The sequence below is a fragment of the Pituophis catenifer genome, unplaced genomic scaffold (genome assembly GCF_029215685.1).
Source record: "Pituophis catenifer annectens isolate HBS135680 unplaced genomic scaffold, rPitCat1.0.hap2 SCAF_2, whole genome shotgun sequence".
NCBI lineage: Eukaryota > Metazoa > Chordata > Lepidosauria > Squamata > Colubridae > Pituophis > Pituophis catenifer.
This window is the reverse complement of record NW_027256882.1, coordinates 253,658,394-253,674,502: the sequence shown is the minus strand read 5'-3', so window position 1 is coordinate 253,674,502 and position 16,109 is coordinate 253,658,394. Positions and strand designations below refer to the sequence as shown.

General features: G+C 34.3%; 1 protein-coding gene across 2 annotated transcripts in view; it reads right to left on the bottom strand.

Moving 5' to 3' along the window:
* The window catches only part of KIAA0825 (KIAA0825 ortholog), a 168,804-nt gene that overhangs the window by 38,822 nt on the left and 113,873 nt on the right, over positions 1-16,109 (bottom strand). The window lies entirely within an intron of this gene.

Here is a 16,109-nt window from a genome sequence, read left to right as displayed (position 1 = left end):
TAAACTCATAGTTTTCTAGTGAGCTTTTTCAGTTATCATGGTTTATCATACTTAAAACATTTAATTAGGGGAAAAAGTGAAAGAGTCAATGACTTTCTGAGAAATTTCTTGATGCTACCTCATTAATTTTTGATGACTCTATAAACACACTGAGAAAAGAAAATGAGTTGAACACTGAAGTCAGAACTTTCATAAAATAGAGTAAAGACAATCAGAAAAGACAATCACTTAAAGTGGCGATCCATAAAATAATCATATCAAGTCATAGCTAAGTAGACTATATTAGATCTACTTGTGTATCAATTTATAAATGTGTTATGAACAGATATTGAAGGGGAGCAGTTAATGTATTCTTATGAACAGTATAAAATGTTTTCAGCTTACTATACTTCTCTTAGGGTTTAGGATTATATAATGCTACATAATTATGTTGCATGATAATATAGATTTAGTACAGATTTTATAAGAAAACAGTGAGAACGTACTTCAGCAACATCATACAAAAAATATGAAGCTAAAAATTCAGTTTATTCTTTTATAATAAACATTATATTTAACAGATGTCTCATCCTTATCATTTAGGAAAGTCCAAAAATACACTACTTGAGCATCAGCTTCTGTGTTAACTTCTAATAACATTCACACATGTGTAAATAGTATCTTCAAGTTACAGAACTTCCAAAAAAACTCATATTGCTTAATATTCTCTTTCCCAAAATTCAGTAGAAAGCTATGTGATTTCTTAAATTACTCAATATTTACATAATTTATACAGGTAGTTCTCAACCTACAAAAGTTCATTTAGTGATTGTTCAAAGTTACAATGGCACTGAAAAAAATGACTTAGGACTATTTTTCACACTTATGACCATTGCAGCATCCCCATGGTCATGTGATTTACATTCGGATGTTTGACAATTGGTTTATATTTATGACGGATGCAGTATCCTGGGGTCATGTGATCATCTTTTGCGACTTTCTGACAAGCAAAATCAATGGGGAAGCCAATTTCACTTAACAACTGTGTTACTAATTTAATAACTGCAGTGATTCACCTAACAAATGTAGCAAGAAAAGTCAGAAAATGGGGCAAAACTCACTTAACAATTTTTTCACTTAGCAAAATAAATTCTGGACTCAATTGTGGTTGTAAGTTGAGGACTACCTGTTCACTTGTAACATGAAGTATTCTGTTTTACTTCCGGGATGCGTATGCTAAATTTGTTACTTATCAATTTTGGTTCTGAGATTGATCATATGCTCCAGATGGACATCCCATAACAATGAGCCCTTATCCATTAGTGATGTAAAGGGTGTCTGGAAGTTTGTTTTGGAATGTATGAGCTGTAAAAATAAAAAAATTGTGCCCACCTGATTTTGCCAAAGGCTGAAAGAATGAGCATTTTGCAGAATTTGTCTTAAAAATATACAAATGAAAAAAAAGAACCTTAAATAATATAAAAGGAGAATGGTTAAAAGCATGAAGAACCATTTCTGATGCTAAGGAGACCTACAAGCAGAAATAGCTTTCAAGACTTTTCTTATAGACAAAAAAAAATGTTGATATGGATCATCTAATGATTATCATCCAATTAACAGTAACTACAGAATTTAATGGGGTGCGAACAGTTGGCAAATAAGAATCTCACCTACCAGCAAGTAGTAAAAGTAAATCAAGTGACAATATGCTAAGGAATCAGCATTAATAAAGAGAAGAGGACTGCTAAAAGTCTAATCTAATATAAATCATTATATGAAACACAGTATTTATCCTTTGGAAAAACTAGAGACTAATTATTCATTAATTTCTCTGTCTGAAGCAAGAGTCCGCACCTCTATGCGATGGCCCATTAGTGGGCAGTGAGGTGTTTGGGCTGCAGAAATGGCGGGCGCATGTTCGTGTTCACGCATCCCCACTTGCATGAGCAGTGGGTGATCATGTTCACATATGCTCCATTTGCGTGAGCGGCGGGTGCAGATGCCCACAGCTCGCACAAATGGAGCTGTGCATGCACTTGCCAACCGCTTGCATGGAACCAATCCCTCCCCCCGCCAGTCCACAAAGCTGAAAATGTTGAGGAACTCTGGTCTAAAGACTAACTGATCAGTCTGAGCCTGGGGTAAAAATGGTAGTCTTTTCAGGATTGATGGTAGGGGTGGGGACTTAAAGAGATAATGGGCTAACATATTTGGAAAAAGAAGGACTGATGCTATGGAATTTTAGGCTAGTCCATGATTAGATTTCCTTTCCTTAGATGATATGTATTTCGCATGCATGTTTTTCGTATATTTCAAAGAAACCTGCCTTTTAGTTTTTAATACTGTATAGATAGTCCTTGACTTACAGCTTATCACTTAGCGTCTATTCCAATTTAAGATGGGTCTTCCCTTATTTACTTTTGTTCAATAAAATTTTGTTGTCCGATTGTCTTCCGCAACATGGATTTTACTCTTCTATTAAATATTTGTTGTGTATGTTTTTCTATGATCCTGTTATTATACTCAAGCTAATATGGCAATTAGTAAAATTATACCAAGGCTTTTCTCTAGCACTACAATAAAATAATTCTGGCTTTTAAACATTACTTTATGCACTCTTTTTTCTTTTATAAATAAACACTAAAGTGAATGATTGACAAATTAACAGAACGATTACAGCTAATTCTATTTAAATTATTGTCTTATTTGCTTACATTTTGTTATATGAATCTATTCTTTTCAAAAATAGCTATATTTAGCAGTTCAATATGGAGATCATTCTGATTTTGTTACCATTAGTTATTGCCCATATACTTCACTGAACAGGTTGATGATCAATGTAGCCTTTTTAGTTAGATTACATTGCTTACTATAAACCAGTGGTGGGTTTCAAAATTTTTTACTACTGGTTCTGTGGGTGTGGCTTGGTGGGTGTGACTTGGTAGGCGTGGCAGGGGAAGGATACTGTAACATCTCTATTCCCACCCCACTCCAGGGGAAGGATACTGTAAAATGCCCATTCCCTCCCCACTTCAGGGAAAAGTTACTGCAAAATCTTCATTTCCTCCTGATCACTGGGACTCGGGAGGCAGAGAATAGATGGGGGTGGGTCCAGTCAGAATTTTTACTACCGGTTCTCCGAACTACTCAAAATTTCTGCTACCGGTTCTCCAGAATTGGTCAGAACCTGCTGAAACCCACCTCTGCTATAAACATATATATCTTTAAAACAACAAGACAACCCAATGATTCCAAAAAAGCCTTCAGATACCATAAATAGAAAGAAGGCCAACTTGTTCTACTATACTTGTCATATTGGCATAATGCCTTGTACAGTACATGCATGCAATACTGAAGCCAAAAGAATATGAATAACCAAGAACTAGTGTAAAATTATCAAAATACTTTCAACTATTATGGACATTATGCTATCTTTACATACTCTGCCACATACCAATGACCTACAACAAACAATTTTAAGTACTCTTTTCACAGAAAATCCATAATAATTACAGTTTTTTCTAGTATCTCAGAAAATTAATATCTTACACTCTCCAAATGGTTTCAAGAGATGAATCAGTCTCACCTTTCACAGAGACTAGCATGATAACACTTCAACTTGGCATTTACCATGCTTTCTGTCTTTCAGCTTAAAACCAAGTACAGTTTCTCCTACATAGCATCCTGATTAAACAAATTAACTATGGCACTGACTACAAATGTACACACTAGAGTGCTGGAAATGAACAGATACAATGGCCAAGTCTGTATTTAGTTTTAATTAAATTCCATTCTGTAGCTCAATTAATCCACATCTCCAAATGTCAGCAGGACTTAAGCAAATGGAATGACATCTGCTGCACTGTATATTGACTATAAAACCTTCACTACATGATACAGCTCTGGAAGTATACCAGAAAAATGAAATATTTTCACTAACATATAGATATGTAATATGAAAACTCAAAGGAATTTTAACTTAACAACAAAGGACTTTTATAAAGTAAGAATTACTTCTATTATTAATAAACTTATAACAAGGCAACATAAAAAGAATAATTCAGAACCAGATAAAAATAAGTATTAAAATTATTAATTATTCATGTTCAGCTTCTGCAACAAGACATTGTTACTGTCAAACATCATACCATTCTTTGGAAATATCTGGGAGTAAAAAGAAATTCTCTTACTGGTGGTGATATAATAAACTTAAATCCTTTCTAATAAATAACTTTTTAAATAAATATAAAGGTAATGTTTTATCATCTTTAAATCCAAAGTAGTGTCTTCTAAAATGCAAAAGTAATATCTGGGAATTATATTGATGCTATGCTAATGTACATAAATTATTGTAAATCATATTTATAGCAACACTTGTCAAATTTCAAATTAATAGCTCTTTTTTTCATTGAGACTCTTGACTTGATACAGATTTGAAGAATATGCAATAATGTACAAAAGCAATATGGTAATTCTAAAGCAGTTTCTCTCAACATATTCTATAGACCTATAGTCTTCAACTTTTAGACTTATATAGCAGTGTTTTCTGGTAAGGCGTAGGAACTGAAGCTCAACGAATCTGAAAGAAACGAAGTTTGTACTGGCATCAACTGACTACTCAATATGAAAAAAATGCCATATATAAAATGTACCATATATTAAAAATACAATATATAATCCTATATTTCTTAGGATTATATACAGATACTATTCATTCCATTATTTAGTAAGTCTGTGAACTGTTTTTTTGTAATGGCTTTACAAAATTTACTGAGCATACTTACATTTCTTATTCTAATAGCTTCAGCTACATTCTAAGCACCGAGTCAGAATGATTTGCTGTTTGAGCTTTCATCCTGTTCATATTTGAAATTGAAATATGAAGACAGATGAACTAAGCCATTTTTAAAAGAATTTATCATAATGTTTCTAATACAAGAAAATTTGTCTATTAGAAAAACGTTTCAGTAGTAGAATGCAGAAGGCAAAGGATTGGGTTCTTGTTATCCAAGTATCCTGTTTCATTCCTCAGATTTATTTTTTGTGCTTGAGACAAACATATAAACTACAAGTGTGACTGTGTCTTTCTTACTTGGCTTGACTCTCAAATCATACCTAAACTCATACAGAATAGGACTTACAATATTGCAATACTAACAAAATTGCTTGATCGTATAGGATGCATCTTTACTATTGTTCTCTTTCCTGGCTACATATACTTCAGAAAATGCTATGGACATTGCTTTGAGCTTTTGAAAGAAAGGTCAAATATAGATCTAATAAACAAACAAATAAATGTGGTAACGTGAATTGCAAGATCAGCAAAATTATCAGGCTACAATATTATCTTTGCCACTACTTTACCTCACATGGGAACAAGACATGCAGTTAAGTAGATTTTAGAACTATATGGAGCAAACTGAAGACGTAAGGCTTCACTTGTGACTTGATCATAATCATATACAATATTTCCCAAGGTACTTTCTCAATCTGGTTCACAATTTTTTAAGAATGAGTAGTATTTTCTTTACAGTATTCCACCTGACCTCCACTTCTGCTGAATTTCAGGATAATTATTAAATTTTTAATTCTTTTGTAGGACACTGTATAAAAGCCTTTTCCTAGAGTAAATTACATTATAATTGCAATAATTTAAAAACATGAAAAGATATTATATAAAATAAAGTCAAGCCCTGTTCTTTTTCATATCAGAATGACATTATCAAATCATTAAGTTACATGAAGTAGATTGCAAAAAATGAATGTTAAAAACAACAGCCTAATAGAAAGAGTAGATCTATAGTGGAATCAATCACCCAGGTAAGTGGTAGACTTCTTTTCATTGGATATGCTCCAGTGGAAACTAGAAAGCCATTTGGGACTGTCACAAGTAAATGCCTTATTCTCTAATAAGGGAATTGTATATACACGGGGTATCAGGGGTTAATTTATTCTTCCTCCCTTAATATATTCATATGTAACCACTCCCATCCTTTACTCCGCCTTGTTAATATAAAAGGGGATGTATGCACCTCCTCCTTGCTTCTATCTACCATCATTCAGAGAATATAGAATGCCTATTGTAAATAAATAGTGTTATATTTAAATACTTCATTCTTGAATCATTTATTGAGTCTGATCCTTAAAATTACGCAACAATCTGGTAGCAGAGGATGGTTGGATTGACTCAATAAAAATCAGATATGCCTAAGAGAGAAAACTCCAGAAACAAAAGAGAAAGACCCAACACCAGGGCACACAATAAAGAGATGGAAACGGATCAAGAAATGATCGATGAATCCACAACTATAATGACAAAAGAATCTGAAGACTGCACTACAGACAACGAGGAGATAATCGATGAAACGGATGACCAGGAAGAGAACGAAATAGAAAACAACAAACTCAGATCAGAGATACTGAGACTTTTGAAAAGCCAAAAGGATGACGAAAATCTCATCGCGAACCTCCAAGACATCATAAAAAACAGCGGAGCAGCGAGAGAAAAACACATCGTCACAGATGAATCTAAAGAACTAAAAATGGTGAGCGAATTGCCTGTAGATAAGAATATAACAAAAAAGAAGACTAACGGTCCCGCACAAAATTTTGAATGGCAGCCATCTTGGTTTCAACAGACCACTAAGATGAGCGAAGCAGAGCCAATCAGAAAACAGAATTCAAAATGTCTGGCGCGAAAAGCCCTACATAATGCAAAAAGAAAAAAAGAAAAAAATCTACTTTTCAGAAGAATCTGACACGGACATTGAAGAAACTTCAATTGAAACGCAAATAGAATCGGCAATGAAAACTCTTTTTGCAACATTCGGTCCAAAATTAAGAATTGCAAAAGAATCAACAAAAGCTAGCAATCAAGAAATAAAGAAAAGACAAGCAAGCAAGCAAACATCTCAGAATCTACCCGCTTCTATCCAAACGACGAGAGCACCGACGCCTGAACCCAGAGAACCCTGCAAATACTCCCCCACGCCACAGACGATTCCAGGAACCAGAGACCTCAACAAGAACTATTTCAACGAAAAGAAACAAGCGCCAGTCGTCACCTGGACACCCAAGATCGAACCGGAGACCGAGTCATCGGAAGAAGAACACTACGAGGGAGCTGCAGCAGCAAGAACCTCTTCCGACAGCTTCAGAAGCGAAATGAGCAACGCGCATGTGCAAACACACGCAGACAACTACGGAGGACATGAAGAGCAGAGAGAGCCATTCAGACTCATTGCAAGCATACCCACACCATTCTGCAACTATCAACATTTGCAAGATCACGGACTACCTCCAGTTGTAAGCAATGAAACAAATAATATTGGGAACTTGCCCAATGATTTCCCAAAACTGAGAATAGATGGTATTAATTTGCAGGAATGGTGTCAACAACTTCAGGTTGTTTTTCTAAAAGAGAACTTATTATTCTTTATAACTAACCCCCCCAAAAGGCCTTGGACTCTAAAATTGGACTGCCTGCACCACAGAGCATTCTACTTATTAATATCTAGTATATCTCCTGCTATGTACCATAGTATTAAGCATAACTTGACTGTCTCAGAAATTATTCAATGCATGTTTAAATTGTTTCATAGTGAAAGTGTAGCAACCACTACAAGAATGTCTAAAGATTTCTTCTCAGCTAGGATAAAACCTGGGGTTACTATAAGTGAACATTTGATATCTCTAAACAAAATCAGAGCAGAGCTACATTTAAGGGGAGAGATAATTTCAGATCAAACAATGAAAAGTGTTATCATTAATTCATTAGACCATCGTGGGATAACTACATATCACATTTAGACACAATTAATTTAGGATATTTATCCATAGAGAATTTATCAAATAAGTTAATAGCTGAAGATAATTCAAGAAGGAGTCGCTGTAATAATCACATAGAACATAGACAAAGTAAGAGAGTAGTATTTCAAGAAAAATATCGAGAATCAATTGAATGTCACAATTGTGGATCCAAAGAACATTGTAGAAGAGATTGTCCTAAATTTCTTAGAGAAAGGCAAAAACATGACTATAGAAGTAGATACCATAACAGACAATCATCCATTGATAGACATAGATATAGAAGCTCACCTAATTATAGAGAGCATAGAGGGGGCAGAGATAATTCGAGAGATAGAAAGTCTGGATCACTAAATGGATTAGATAAACATAATATAACTAACATACAACATTCAGGGGATAATGATTGGCTCATTGATTCTGGGGCAACTAATCACACAACACATAACAAAAATATATTATCTTCCTTTATAGAAGATAAATTTGTAATTAAGGTAGCCAATCAAGAAAAAGTTCAAGTTATTGGTAGAGGAAATGTAAACTTACCCGGTCTAGGAAAAATAGAGGGGGTATTATTAATACCAGAAATACCTCATAACATACTTAGTGCAATAAAACTAAGTAGAGATTCTGACATAAATATAGTATTCTCAAAAGGAAAAGCAACACTAGAGAAAAACAAAACAAGCTTGGGTAGTGTGATTATCAAAGGGGGTCTACCATATTTGATTATAAAAGAAAAATGGTTACACAATATTGATTCTAACATGGAAGATGACACTAACATAGAAAATGAAGACAATAGCAATAGTGATAATGAGGAACATGAAACAATTCATAACCACAAAGACACATCTATTAATGACACATCCAATAACAAAAAACCTACAATTGGAAAACCAATCCACGATGAATGTGCACATATTTTACATAGAAAATTGGGACATGCTAGTTTTCCTGTAGTACAAAAAATGATTGAACATGCTGAAGGTGTTAAAATAAAAAATTGTAAAAATTATTTGGAATGCTCAGTATGTAAGTCCACAAAACTCAGAACTAATCCCAAACCAAGAAAGGCAACAAGATCAACTAATCAAATTTTTGATCTGGTACATATGGATCTGGTTGGTCTATTAACACCATCAATCACATATAGAAAACGATACTTTCTGACTATTGTAGATGACTATAGTCGTTACGGATTTGTCTACACTTTGAAACACAAAGATGAAACATTTCAAAAATTTAAAGTTTTACAAACGTGTAGAAACACAACATAATATTAAAATAAAACAAATCATGACAGATAGGGGGTCTGAATTCATGTCAAAAGAATTCTCCCAATGGCTAAAAAACAAAGGGATGCTACACTTCACATCTAGCCCTTTCTCTGCATTTCAAAATGGAGTGGCAGAGAGAAAGAACTCGACACTACAAACCATGATTAGGTGTACATTAGAAGATGCTGGCTTAGGAAAACAATTCTGGTCAGAAGCATTACTATACTCCAATTATACACAAAATAGAACTTGGTCCAGCATCATAAACAAAACGCCATACGAATTAATATACAATAGAAAACCCAAAATAACACACATGCACATATTTGGAGTCACAGCGGATGTACACATACCAAAACAATTGAGGCGTAAAGGAGAGAACGTATCCAGAAGACTTAGATTCATGGGATACGAAACAGGCACAAAAGGATACAGATTTATTGATAATAACAACAGATTCATAATTTCTAGAACAGCTGTATTTCACGAACAGGCCAATTGGTCTAAAATACATCTTAATGAAATATTCCCAACCACAAATTTAGACACTGAGCATCAAAATAAAATAGGTAGAGAAGAACTCAATCACAACACACATAGAAACAAAAATAAAACATTGACAAATAGTCAACACAGAATAAAAACAGATTCATTAACAAAAAAGGAGGCAAGATACCTACACGATAACGATAGCAAACCAGAAAAAACAATCAGATGTAACAGAAATCAAGTGCCAAGCAAATACAAGGATTACATAATGTACATGAATAGTGAAGCATCAACACCAAACACATACGAGGAAGTATTAAAGCTCCCCATTGAAGAAAGAAAAAAATGGGAATTAGCCATGGCCAAAGAAATGGACAGTTTACGAGAATTAAGTGTATTTACACCTACTCCTGCACCTAAGGACAAAACTATTATAGGCACCAGGTGGATATTCAAAATTAAAAATCTGGAAGAAGACAAATCATTATATAAAGCTAGATTAGTTGCACAAGGTTATGCTCAAAAATATCCTGAGGATTACACAGACACATACTCTCCCACAGTAAGGACTGAGAGTGTTAAGACAGCTTTAGTTATAGCATCTGCACTTAACCTTGATGTATTTCAATATGACATACAGACTGCGTATCTACACGCAAAACTTGATAAAGAGATATATGTAAGAGCACCTCATAGCCAATACACTAACAAAAATGAAACTTGGTTATTAAATAAAAGTTTGTACGGATTAAAGCAATCTGGCAAACGTTGGTATGAATGTTTAGTCAATGTACTCAAAACTATGAATTTCAATGCCACCACCGCAGACAACTGTTTCTTTGTCAAAAAAGAGGGTGATTCTCTAGAATTTGTGTTAATTTATGTGGATGATATTTTATATATCGGTAAACATAAAGAGAAAAGAGATACATTTGTAACAAAACTAAATGAACATTTTTCTTTAAAATCATTGGGAAAGGTAAATAAGTATCTTGGAGTTCAAATCAGTAAAACCAAAAAAGGATTTAAACTTTCTCAGAAAGATAAAATTATAGAACTCCTAAACAAATGTAATTTGAATGATGCTAAGACTTGTGACACTCCTATGCAGACAGATTTCTTAAGAAACATGGATGAATCATCCCCTGAATTTAAAGATAATACACTTTACAGATCAGTTATTGGTTCCCTTTTGTATATTTCTAATTGGACTAGACCTGATATTGCTTTACCCCTCAATCTGTTATCCAGGTATGTTAGCAAACCCTTAATGTATCATTGGGAAGCCGTTAAACGAATATTAAGGTACTTAAAGCACAGCTTAGACTTCTGCCTACTACTGGAACCTAATAATGTTAAAGAGCCCATCCTCACTTGTTACGCTGATGCGGATTGGGCAGGTTATATATTTTTTCTTAACGATTGTCCAGTCTACTGGTATACTGGAAAACAGGATTTAGTAGCTACATCAACAACTGAGGCAGAATATGCTTGTTTGTCTAAAGCCTCCAACAATCTTGTATGGTTTAATGATTTATTATCAAATATTTGGAAAAATCCTTCATTACCATTTATCATACATGAAGATAACAAAGCTGCTATTGAGATATCTAGATCTGATGCTATTGGTCAAAGATCCAGACATATAGATATCAAATTCAAACACGTAAGACAATTATCTCAAGATGGATTTATTAAAGCCGTTCACTGCGAAACATCAGAACAAATAGCTGACATATTGACTAAGCCTTTGCCATCTAAACAACACAAATATTTAACTTCTAAATTACAAGTTTTGTATTGTTCTGAATCTGAATGTAATTATTGCTGTATATCGAATCGGCATTTAGAGGGGGATTTGTCACAAGTAAATGCCTTATTCTCTAATAAGGGAATTGTATATACACGGGGTATCAGGGGTTAATTTATTCTTCCTCCCTTAATGTATTCATATGTAACCACTCCCATCCTTTACTCCGCCTTGTTAATATAAAAGGGGATGTATGCACCTCCTCCTTGCTTCTATCTACCATCATTCAGAGAATATAGAATGCCTATTGTAAATAAATAGTGTTATATTTAAATACTTCATTCTTGAATCATTTATTGAGTCTGATCCTTAAAATTACGCAACAGGGACACCTTAATTTGGATTACAGCACTAACTAGGAGGCTTGTTAAATGATTCCTTCTAACTTTATGATTCTTCTTAGTTACAAAGGATAAGTACTACATTGTATAAAATGTTTTCTACCTAATAGGAATAATCTATATACAATCACTACTATTTGTTGATTAAAAGGATTGTTTCAAAATAAGTTGAGGGCCAATATAAAAATTGTTGAAGTAGCTGTTTCCAATTTATTTTGCTTTGTTTGTATACAATATCCAATTAATTTTATTCTAATCAACTTTTGTACGTGTACTAAATTGGACTGTCTTGAAAAATAAGATAAGCTATTTTCAGCTGTATGTGTGCATGTATCTCTGTGTGTCTGCGTGTGCTTGAAATAAATATGTGTAATTTTTCAAGCTGCTCCAATCCCAGAGAAAACTAAACCTAATATTCTCCATCTGCCTATACTTAATTAATGGCAAGAAAGCCATTTCCATGTACAGTTTCATTGAACAATACTGATAAAAGTTTAAAAGTTACTACCATTGTTATTAAACATAGGATTAGCAAGGTGTGCGTGTGTATTTGTATAGTATCACCGAAAATACTTTTTTCCTGTAACACCCTGAAAACACCCTGTGGTACATAGGCATGATATAGCCACGTTTTGTTTTATATGTAAGTACTTCTAAAGGCTTCTGAATGTAAGAGGTATCTGCTACAAATCACACAAATGAGGTTTCTTTAAACATTGTGTTCTCTGAATCTAGCACCATAGTTTATTTATTCTAAATAACCCAAACAGAAAACATCTTGTTGATTAAAGTTTGTTTGAATTCCTTATTTTGTATAGAGAAGACATAATTCTGAATTCACATAACACCTTTGTCTTAAAATAAACCAGAGACAGCAGTTTGCAGCTGCTTTTGAGAAGAAATCATCAGATTTATTTTAGATAAATCAATTTTTATTTTTACAGTATTATACACATTATGTTAAGAGGTAAGACATATGTCTGAACCCGTAGAATGGTTTAACATAGTGGTTTAAAATAAAGAAACTGATGATACAGCAAAGGAAATGCTTAGTAGAGACTCTGAAAAAAATGTTGGACATATGAACAAATTACGTAAGGAAGCTATTTAAAAATCTCTTATTCTGCTATTAGAAATGCCCAGAGTAATTTTCAGTTCTGTCATTTGTAAGACTTGTGTGGAATCAGATATTCTGAATTCATCCTCTGTGCCTAATTCTAGTTATTTGCTAGCAAATTATATATTTACAATGATTTGTTGAGCCAAATACAATTGACAGGATGTGAAATGGAATTATTGATACCATTGAGGCTAGGCTTATATATGATTGCACCAAAACATTTTCAATATAACTAAACAGCAGAATTCTTATATGTAGTATTTTAAATTAAGTTTTGTTTTGGGAAAATCAATATTGGTACTGGATGTGTTTAGTAAATATTAATTTTTATGAACACAAACTGATCTTTCATAAGCCATATTTTTCTTTCTTAGTGTTACTCAACCCATATTATTGTCTATTATCTAACTTTTCTCTTCTTAATTTCATGGGATTTCCCATCTCGGCAAAGAACAACTTAAATTACTTGTCCCATTTCAACTTGTCCCATTTTGAATTCCAACTGAGGTCACTAAGGTTACCATTAGTATACCTGAGATGGATTTTAAATATATACTGTTATTTTTTCTCTTGATATAAGAAAAGCTACAAAGTAAAATAGTCATAAACTACATGTTGCTTTATTCAGAAAAATAAACTAGCATGAAACAATTACATGTTATCACAGTTAGAAGATGAACGGGCTGTATCAACAGAGTCTATGAATGTCAGCACTCCCAATGCTTCTACTTTTGACTTGTAAAAATTGTCCCATAACTTTTCCTGCTGTTGCTACCACTGTAAAATTTCAGGTAATGAGGTAAGGGGGCACTCTATGGTCTTCGTACGCCAAAATGAAGAAAATTAATTTTCATGCTAAAAGATTAGATTGGTGTTACAGACAGTAACTAATTTTGACCAGCTGCTATATGAAACTGAAATCTGGAAAGGAAATCCTGTAATTAACTAAACAATAGTGAACTAGTTTGTTACACTTCATCAACACTCTCTGTTGTTCAGAAAAAATATGCAAGAGTTTAAAATATTTTATATATTATCCAACAATACATTAATTATGTAAAAAGTAATGATCCATTGCTGTTATATGCATAGTTATATGGTATATTTTAAAATATCATATTATGACACATTTCTAGTTTTACAAAGTAAGTAATACGAGCATAATGGATAAAAGACGTACTTGTATATGTCTTAAATTCTGGCAGATCCTAAATTTTGTTTTTATTTAATGCTAGACAAAAACATCTAGATTCATATTCATCCCAAAGCTTTGAGTTAATCAAACTCATCAGGAACAAAATCAAACTCAGATTTATCCCTTTCTTCTTTAATGTCCTCCCAGGTCCTGCAGTGCTGCTTCATTATGATAGTGGGATCTCCTGGGTGGGATGAGTGAACAATCTTGAGAATGTGTGCCAAGAGTATATCTCAGCGGGGTTGCCCAATGCGTTGTAACATTGTCAGCAAGAAAATGTATGTAGTAACTAAGAATCAACAATGACTTTATGGCACTTAATCAAATCAAATCTTACGAAGCATATTAATTTTGTTGCACATTTTGCTTACTAAATGTGAAAAAAAATTTTTTAATATAGGCCAAAATGGAAATTGTTAAATATATATTTTATTTAATTTGGTTACCCCCACCCCAATTATTTGAAAAATTATTCTTTCTTTGAATATTTTTTTGAATAGGCTTTATGTGCTGGCAAGGTAAGAACATCTTGGAAGGTGAAATAGTTTGGGCAATAGTTAGCTTTCTCAATTTAATCAGTTGATTGAAAAGGAGTTACTTGCAACTAAATGCATAGTAGCCAGAGCCATCCTCACTACTTGCACTATTTCCATGCACATGGCAACTCAAGGCGGCTTACAGGAATATAAAAACCTCATATATAAAACAATAAAACTAATAAAAGAGAATAATCATATAATAAATTAATAAAATAATATAATAAAATAAAATAACCCACCACTACCCCGGTGACAACACATCACAAGAGCCATTTAATGGGCTCCATCCTGCTCCGCATTCCCCACACCCGCTGGCAGAACCAGGTCTTCAGTGCCTTCCAGAAGAGTGTTAGAGTGGGGGCCATTCTAATCTCTGGGGGAATGATGTTCCAGAGAGAGGGAGCCACCACAGAAAAGGCCCTTCTTCTGGGTCCCACTAGGTGTATTTCCCTAGGGGATGGGACCTGCAACATTCCTTGCCTCCCCACTCTGGTGGGTTGAGTAGATGTGACCAGCAAGAGATGGTTCCTCGGATAACCTAGTCCTAAGCCATAAAGGACTTTAAAGGTGACAACAGCACCTTGAATTGCACCCAGAGGGAAATTGGCAACCAATGCAGCTCCCGCATTAGAGGTGATACATGTGCATATCGAGGTCTGCATGAAACCATGCAGGCCGCTGCATTTTGCATCAACTGGAGCTTCTGGATGCTCTTCAAGGGCAGCCCTATATAGAGCGTGTTGCAATAGTCAAGATGGGAAGCAACTAAGGCATGAGTGACTGTGAGTAGGGATTGTTGGTCCAGGAAAGGGCGTAACTGGCGCACAATCTGCAGTTGTGCAAAGTCCCTCCTGGCTATGTCCACCACATGCTCTTCGAGCAGGAGTTGCAAGTCGAGAAGAACCCCCAGATTACACACAAGATTTGTTTGGGGTAGTGCCACCCCATCTAATACAATTCTCCCTGGCCCAAAGAACCCCAAACCCATAGCCAGTCGATCAGTTCAGTTTAACCCATCCCATTTCAACCCAACCCATTTGCTCCCCATAGAAGCCCCTATCAGCCTCCTGGCACGCAAGAGGGAGGACACGGCATCGCTTAACTCACCACGGGCTGAGATATACAGCTGAGTATCATCAGCATATTATATTGAGCTGATGTCTCCTTTAAGTTTTCATACAGATTTTTTTCCCATGCATTGATATAAATTCAGATGTCACTCAGCAGACATATGTAAATGCTGGTTAACAAATCCAATTACTTTACATGTTTAAAAAACCACATGCAGGGAGCTCTTTAAGGAGTTTAGAAAGATGTCTAGCTGCATTACTCTTCTGAATGGCATAATAAACTGAATAAAAATCCATCTACAACCCTATTCAATGAAGACAAATCCAGCAACCAATAGGTTTTAATGGGCCAATAGTCTACCATGTTTTCCCCAAAATAAGACCAGGTCTTAGATTAATGCATCTTCCAAAAGATGGATTATGGCTTATTTTCCATAATAAGGTTAGGTTTTATTTTTGGGGAAATACAGTACTAATCGC